At 38.8% G+C, this 7,699-nt stretch overlaps 1 pseudogene; it reads left to right on the forward strand.

Annotated features, from left to right (window-relative positions):
• Positions 1 to 200: 200 nt before the first annotated feature.
• On the forward strand, positions 201 to 7,281 carry LOC116639585 (annotated as a pseudogene).
• The last annotated feature ends 418 nt before the right edge of the window (positions 7,282 to 7,699 follow it).

Below are 7,699 nucleotides of genomic sequence, written 5' to 3' on the forward strand. Positions count from 1 at the left end.
CCAGAGCAACCATAACAATTCTTCAGTGCTATCAGTACTCTTTCTCTCAGCATGCTTTCTTTTTCCACATTGGCTGCAAATTTTTTTCAGGCTGCCTTTCTCCACAGATGGAAAATATGGCCTCCTGGCAGACCCTAGATTCAGACCTTCCCAAGTTGAGCCCTAATATGAAATACTAAAAAAGACATTTAACTAGCGTTATGGGCTTCGTGTTTGTATCTCTCCAAAATTCATATGTTAAACCTGCATTCCCCCATGTGATGGTATTTGGATATGGGGCCTTTGGGAGGTAATTAGGTTGTGAGGGTGGAAACCACATGATAGGATTAGCGCCCTCATAGGAAGAGACAGGAGAGAGCTTGCTTCTCTCTGTGTGTGTCCACCATGTCGGGATACAAGAAGATGGCTATGTACAAACTAGGAAGAGAATTCTCATCAAGAACCAAATCTGATGGCATCTTAACTTTGGACTTCACAGTTTCCAGAACTGGAAGAAATAAGTTTGTTGTTTAATTCACTCAGTCTATGGTAATTTACTAGAGCAGCCCAAGCAGACTAAATAACTAGCTTGGATTGAAGCATAGGAAGAGACTGAACTCAGGAAACAGATTCTTTTATTCGAATCTCATCTCTGATACTTATTAACGATGTGACTTTTAGAAAGTTACTTAATTTTTCTGGACCTTATTATTCCCAGTAAAGGGTGAATAATAATAGTGCCTATCCAATACAAATGTCATGAGATAAATGAATATATGTAAAGTGCTTAGAAATGCTATCAATCACCTGTACTCAGGATAAGCAAGATTTTCCACCTCTATAGAATTGTATGCTTGAAGTGAGAGTGGGGTATTTCTCCAAATTAAAAGGGGTTTCTATGCCCCAAAATTAGGAGTACAAGTTAGAGAAAAAACACTGACAACTATGAGAAAAATGTTGAACATGATATATTCATAATGTATCACCATTAATGTCCTTAGATCTCATATAACTATGGTCCAGCACAAATTATATATTGTGACTTTTTTGAGATTTTAAAGATTAACAGAAGAAAGAACTGGTTTATTTGTTATATTGGTAGTAATAATATTTGTTGCAAAATCTTGACTTGAATAGCATCTTATCTGGGAACCATCTGAAAACACTAAAAGCTAAGTAAATGTCTGTGCAATGGAAAACATTACTCAAGTGAGCACATTAGGGATGTCAGAAGTGTCTTGGAAAGCCTAAGTCCATAGAGCTGGATCACTTAACAGATGACTGCTCAAATACTTAAATTGTGCCAGCATCGTACAAAAGAAAGGGATTGGTGATTATTGCATTGTCAGAATTTATAGTTATCTGATTGGAATGATTTGGGAGCTCCTGTTTTGCCAGCAGGACAAGTTCATTCTACTATGCTAAAATAAGGTGCAAGGGTAAGAATAATGTTTGGGCTCATGAAGCTCTGCCATTTGCCAAAAATATATCATTCTACTTTTAGAATTCAAATGTTTATTGCTTTTATGGAGTGTCTGTTATGTAATAGTGTGTTTAAATATAGGATTGGTTTGAATTTGTTTCTCTTTGTGATTCCAAGACAAAAGACTTACCACCAAGGGACTCTACATGGTTAGAATCTGAAGTAGCCAGATACCGGCAAGAGATTTAATCCAAATACTGTATATGGAATTGTGGTTTCAGAGTATCCACCAAGACACTAAGACATGGGATTTGATATTATGTTTGAAAAGAACATAAAGATTTCAGATTGTTCTAAAGTTCATAAAAGTCATTATGGCTTTACTGGACTCCCTTAAATTAAATACAGAAAATAAACGCAGGAAAAGCGAGTTGGTTGAAAATATGCACTAGAATAAGCTATTTTCAGGCATGACAAAAAGGAATTCTGAGTATTTTCAGCAATATTATTCTATGTGTGTATGTGTGTGTGTGTGTACTGTACATGTATGAATGTGCTTTCACACCTGCCTGAATATATATTAAAAATTTCAGAGATGTTGATGGCTTCCACTGAATGGGCCATAAATGTCAGGGTGTCAATCCCTGTGACTCACTACATACATTTGCAAGATGGCTGCAATAACATATCCACTCTGTGGGATAGAATAGGTTTTAGTATGAAAATTAAAAACTTAATAATAATTTTGTATTTATTATTTTCACTGAGTATTTTCAATATGTCTAATTCAAACAATAACACATATTAACTAAATTCTTATAATATTTTTATTTCTGTAGTAATTTGACTCATTTTTTCGACTGTAAGCTCCATAAGAATGAAGGGTCAATGTTGATTTTGCTCCATTTTACCCTAGATTCTAGAGTTCAGCCTATGATTCAATAAATATCTGGTAATTGAACAACCCTCCGTGATATAGTCAATTAATTTATGATTCTAAAATATACCTGGCCTGCTCATGGACCTATGGTTTTACGTAATAGAGCTGGGATTAAAATTCAGAAAGAACTGAATACAGAATTAATGTTTCTTTTTCCCCTACATAAATTAGTGTGTGTGTGTGTGTGTATGTGTGTATCCCCCATATAAATTAGTGTGTGTTTGTATATATATAATTAAATACATATAAAAATTTAACAATTTTACCATTTTAAAGTGTACAGTTCCATGGCATTTAATATATTCATTATGGTGGGTAAGTGTCACCACTATCTAGTTCCAGAATATTTTCATCACAAGGAAACTCCATTCCTATTCAGCAGTCACTCCCAATCCCCTTCCCCCAAGCCCCTGATATTAATCTGCTTTTTATCTCTATGAATTTATCTATTCTGGCTTTTATCACTCAGCATACCTACAATGTTGATCCAGTTTGCAGCATTTATCCATATTTCATTTATTTTAATGACTGAAATAACTTCATATTGCATGGATGTACCACATTTTATTTACCCACTTAGCAGTTGATGACATGTGGGTTATTTCCACCTTTCAGTTATTATGAATAATGCTGTGACAGCCATTCATGAACAAGTTTTTCTTTGCACCCAGTTTTTAACTCTTTGGGGTATATAGCTAAGACAAGAATTCCTGGGTCATGTGGTATTGATGTTTAATGTATTGTAAATTCTCGTGATCTGCTGTACAACAGAGTACCTGTATTTAATAGTAACGTATTGTGCACTTTAAAATACATGAAGAATACAGATCTCATGCTAAGTGATTTTTTTCAACAAACAAACAAACATACCCCAAAACACATACACAAAAGAACATAAGGAAAGGTGATAGATATATTGATATCTTGATTGTGGTGATGGTATTAGGATGTATGCATACATCCAATGTCATCAAGATATATACATCAAACGTATACAATTTTGTATATCAACTATACCGCAATAAAATTCTTAAAACACACTAGTGAGGATGCAGGGGTGCAGAAATGCAAGTTTTCACAGATATGAGAAAAAGTATACTTACAAATGTAGATAACAGGAGAAATCGAGCATGATTTTAAGAAAAAATATTAGACGTTTTTCAAAAAAAAGACTTACAGATGGCCAATAGGTACATGAAAAGATGCTCAACATCACTAACCATCAGGGAAATGCAAATCAAAGCTGGGAGATAGCATCTCATATTTGTTAGGATGGCTATTATCAAAAGACAAGAGATAACAAGTGTCAGTGAGGGTGTGGAGAAAAGGGAACTCTTTTTTTTTTTTTTAAAGATTTTATTTATTTATTTGACAGAGAGAGACAGCGAGAGAGGGAACACAAGCAGGGGGAGTGGGAGAGGGAGAAGCAGGCCTCCCGCCGAGCAGGGAGCCCGATGCGGGGCTCGATCCCAGGACCCTGGGATCATGACCTGAGCCGAAGGCAGACGCTTAATGACTGAGCCACGCAGGCGCCCCAAAAGGGAACTCTTGTACACTGTGTTAGGAATATAAATTTGTACAGCCATTATGGAAAATGGGGTTTCCTCAAAAAATTAAAAATAGAACTACCACATGATCCATCAATCTCACTTCTGGTATATATCAAAAGATATAAAATTAATCTCTTGAAGAGATATATGTACGTCCATGTTCATTGCAGCCAATATTTTTCACAATAGCCAAGACATGGAAACTACCTACGTGTCCATCAACAGATGAATGGATAAAGAAAATATGTTATATACATATATAATGGAAAATTATTCAGCCATACAAAAAAAAGTAAATCCTGCTATTTGCAACAACATGGATGAACCTCGAGGACATTACGCTAAATGAAATAAACCAAACACAGAAAGGAAAATATTGTATAATCTCACTTACATGTGGAATCTAAAGTCAAACTCACATAAGCAGAGAGTAGAGTGGCTGCTAGGGGCTGGGAGGTGGGGAAAATAGGGAGATGTTGGTCAAAAGGTACAAACTTTCAGTTATAAGATAAATAAGATCTGAATATCTAATGAACAGCATGGTGACTTAGTTAATAATACTGTATACTTGAAATTTGCTAAGAGAGTAGATCTTAAATGTTCTTAACCACACACAAAAAATGTCAACTATGTGAGGTGATGGATGTGTTAATTAGCTTGATTAAGGTAATCATTTTGTAATGTATATGTATATCAAATCATCATGTTACTATATACCTTAAATACATACAATTTTATTTGATAATTATACATCAATAAAATTAGAAAAATAAATGCCTTGAATAATTAAAAATATTAAAAGTGAATCTGACTACATTAAGAGGTTAGGAAAACAATTATATAAGGAAATAGGCTTGAGCTAAAATAAGTGAAGTGAGGAGGTTGAAGGAAGAATTTTCTGGGCAGAGTCTACAACTCATGCAAGTGCAGAGTCAAGGCATGTCATGGAGAATATGCTTGAAACACTGGCTTAAAAAAAAAAAAAAAGATATTTATTCTTTATCCAAAGAGCAATGACAGTTTCTGAAAGGTTTTAATTGTGCAATAGAGAGTAAAATCAATTTTCAGATTTTTAGAGACTATTCTGGTGATAACCTATAAGACAGAATATAAGGAGATGAAAATGGATGCAGTGAAATTAGTTAAGCATTTATTACATTACAAATAATTAATTGTGTCTGTCCGTACTTGCACCATCATAGCAGTGATGTGGGAAAATAAAATATGCACTACTTGGTGATGATTTGTAAATGGGAACTAAAGGAAAAATAAAGGAAGAATCCAAGTAAAGATGCAGAATTAAGAATTAAATCTATTAGAGTTCAGAACAGAGGTCTGAACTGCATATAAAAAGTTGGAAGTCTTTAAAATACAGATGGTGACTGAAACCAAAGTTTTGATTAAGTTTGGCTATGGAGAATATGGACCAAGGAGAGCCTTAGCAAACTTTTGTTTTTAATATTTAATTACCAGTTAGAGGAAAATGAACTGCCAAGCTTGGTTGGCAAAGAATTACCAGACAAGTAGGAATAAAGCACATCACAATGGAATACTAAAAATCATTGAGAAGTAAGTTAGGCCAATTTTGAAATCAGTACTTTGGATTTAGCAACATAGAGAACTACTTCAGGAGTAGCAGAAGAAGAAGAAATCTTCCATAGATTGAGAAGTGAAATAAGAAAAAAAAAATTAGAAGAGTTTTTTTAAGTTTGACTGTTAAGGGGAAATGAGATTTAATGTTTCAGCAACAAAAGGACATATTAGCGGAAAGGATTCAGTTGAGAGGGCATTGATATTTGGGAGGGATCTGGAGGAACTATGTCTAAGGCACACTAGAAAGATTATCTTTATATAGGAGAAAAAAGTACTGTATGTATAAAAGTAAAACATGTAATGGTGGGTAAGATTTTGGTAGCTTTGTAGTTTTGTAGTGGTGAGTAGAGAATGATAGCTTCAATTTTTTTCTGGAAAGTAGAATAAAAGATTATTTGGAAGGTGTTGGGAGAGGTAAAGATTTGCAAAGAAGGAGAGATCCCAAGGTATATCTCAGTCTCTAGGAAATTTCTGGAAGTAGGTGAGGCAAGCTTGACTCTGGAATCTGACTCAATAAAATTACACTGATACGGAAATTTCCCATTTGGACTACTTGCATAGATGACATAATTAATACCAATCAATTTGTTAGTTAGACCTCTCCATCTGGTATTATGTTTTCTGATGGTTGCAAGCCCTAGATAAATTCTTATTTCAGAGATGACAAATATCCAAAATACAGCAAGTATTAAAAAAGAGCAGAGGGCATGCAGACCGTCCACTGGCCGAGGAGCTGCCATGGGCACCTTGCTGCACGAGCACCAGTCTAGAGCCAGCATTGAAGCTATAAGAGGCTTGACCAGGACCCTGGGGGCATTAGCCCCTCCAATGGATGGTGGCCTTAGGCATTGGGGTTGTGGTCACCTCCCTCTTCATGACAACCTTGGGTGTGGTGAAGGTACGCATGCAGTCTCAGCACCCCTCGGTGGCCAGTAAGCCGATGCCCCCTTGCAGACTCTGGAGCCCCTGCTAGGCCAAATGGAAGAAGCTCTTGTACTGCAGTGGTATCCCGGAGCCCCTCACCTGTGCCCAAACGGTGCCTGCTGTACCACCTGGTTTCAGGACCCACTCCCGTCTCTGGCACTATGGCTGCCCTTGTGAAGATGATGAGACACGAGGGCACCAGGACCCTGTGGAGCAGCCTCCCAGCCACCCGGTTGTGACGATGCTGGCCACTGCCTTGTGCTTCCCTGACTACAACCAACCCAACCCAAGGCCTTCCTTTTTGGTCGAGCCCTGACTTTTGACCTCTTCGGACACATGGTGACGGGGGCACTAGCCTGCATGGGCACCGTGACTGTGATGTGCTCCCTGGAGCTAGTGTGGCCCTGCTGTGGCCCAGGGCAGCTGGTGATCAGTGTGGCTGGGCTGGGACCCCACTGCCCTTCAGGATGCGCCCTTTTCTGCTCTGTATTGGTTCAACTGTGAGCTGGTGAAGAGCTGACTGAGTGGGCTCAGGCCAAAGGACCAGGCACCCATGGGCAGTGGCATTTCAGGGATGGTGGCAGCCGTGCTGACTCTACTACCCTTTCCTGGGGTGGAGACTCAAGGCCAGGTCACACTGAGAGCTCTGGAGGCTGTGAGAGTGACACCCCCACTCACGTACTCCACCTGACTGCTGCCACTGCAGAGGATCCAGCTGAGGGCGGTCTGGGGGACTCACCAGGCCTCCTCCCCAGCACAAGGATCTTCAGGGCTGCCCCTCCCTCATGTGCCATCATGATCAGCTCTTACCAGTTGCATTCAGCAAAAGCTTCTTCCAGAGGTTCAGTGGGGAAAAGCCTCTGGGTTCTTAAAAGGAGCCAGGGGGCAAGGACCCATCTCTTCCATGGATGAGCGTAGGGCAAAAGGAGACTGAGCCAAGAGCCGAGTCCTCAGCAAGGAGAGGAGGGCCTCATTTTCCTTCCCTCTCAACTACGAGCCCCAGGGGAAGGGGGCTGCCCCTCTGGGCCTGCCCAGACCCCATCCAAGACAGCTTTCTTCCTGCTGCTCCTCATTTCCAACCCCCAATGATCATCACTTTTCCACTGTCCTGGCCAAGTTAAAGACCTATTATGTGTCCCCTCTCCTCTCACCATTTCCCTGTGTTTGCCATAGCTGTGTCTACCCCCAAGAGACTCAAAACCCTGGGCCTGGTGTAGTCTGCATCCACACTCCTTAAGTCTAGAGATGATGAACTTCTTATAAATAAATAAATAAATAAATAAATAAATA

The sequence above is a fragment of the Phoca vitulina genome, unplaced genomic scaffold (assembly GCF_004348235.1).
Source record: "Phoca vitulina isolate PV1807 unplaced genomic scaffold, GSC_HSeal_1.0 scaffold18, whole genome shotgun sequence".
NCBI lineage: Eukaryota > Metazoa > Chordata > Mammalia > Carnivora > Phocidae > Phoca > Phoca vitulina.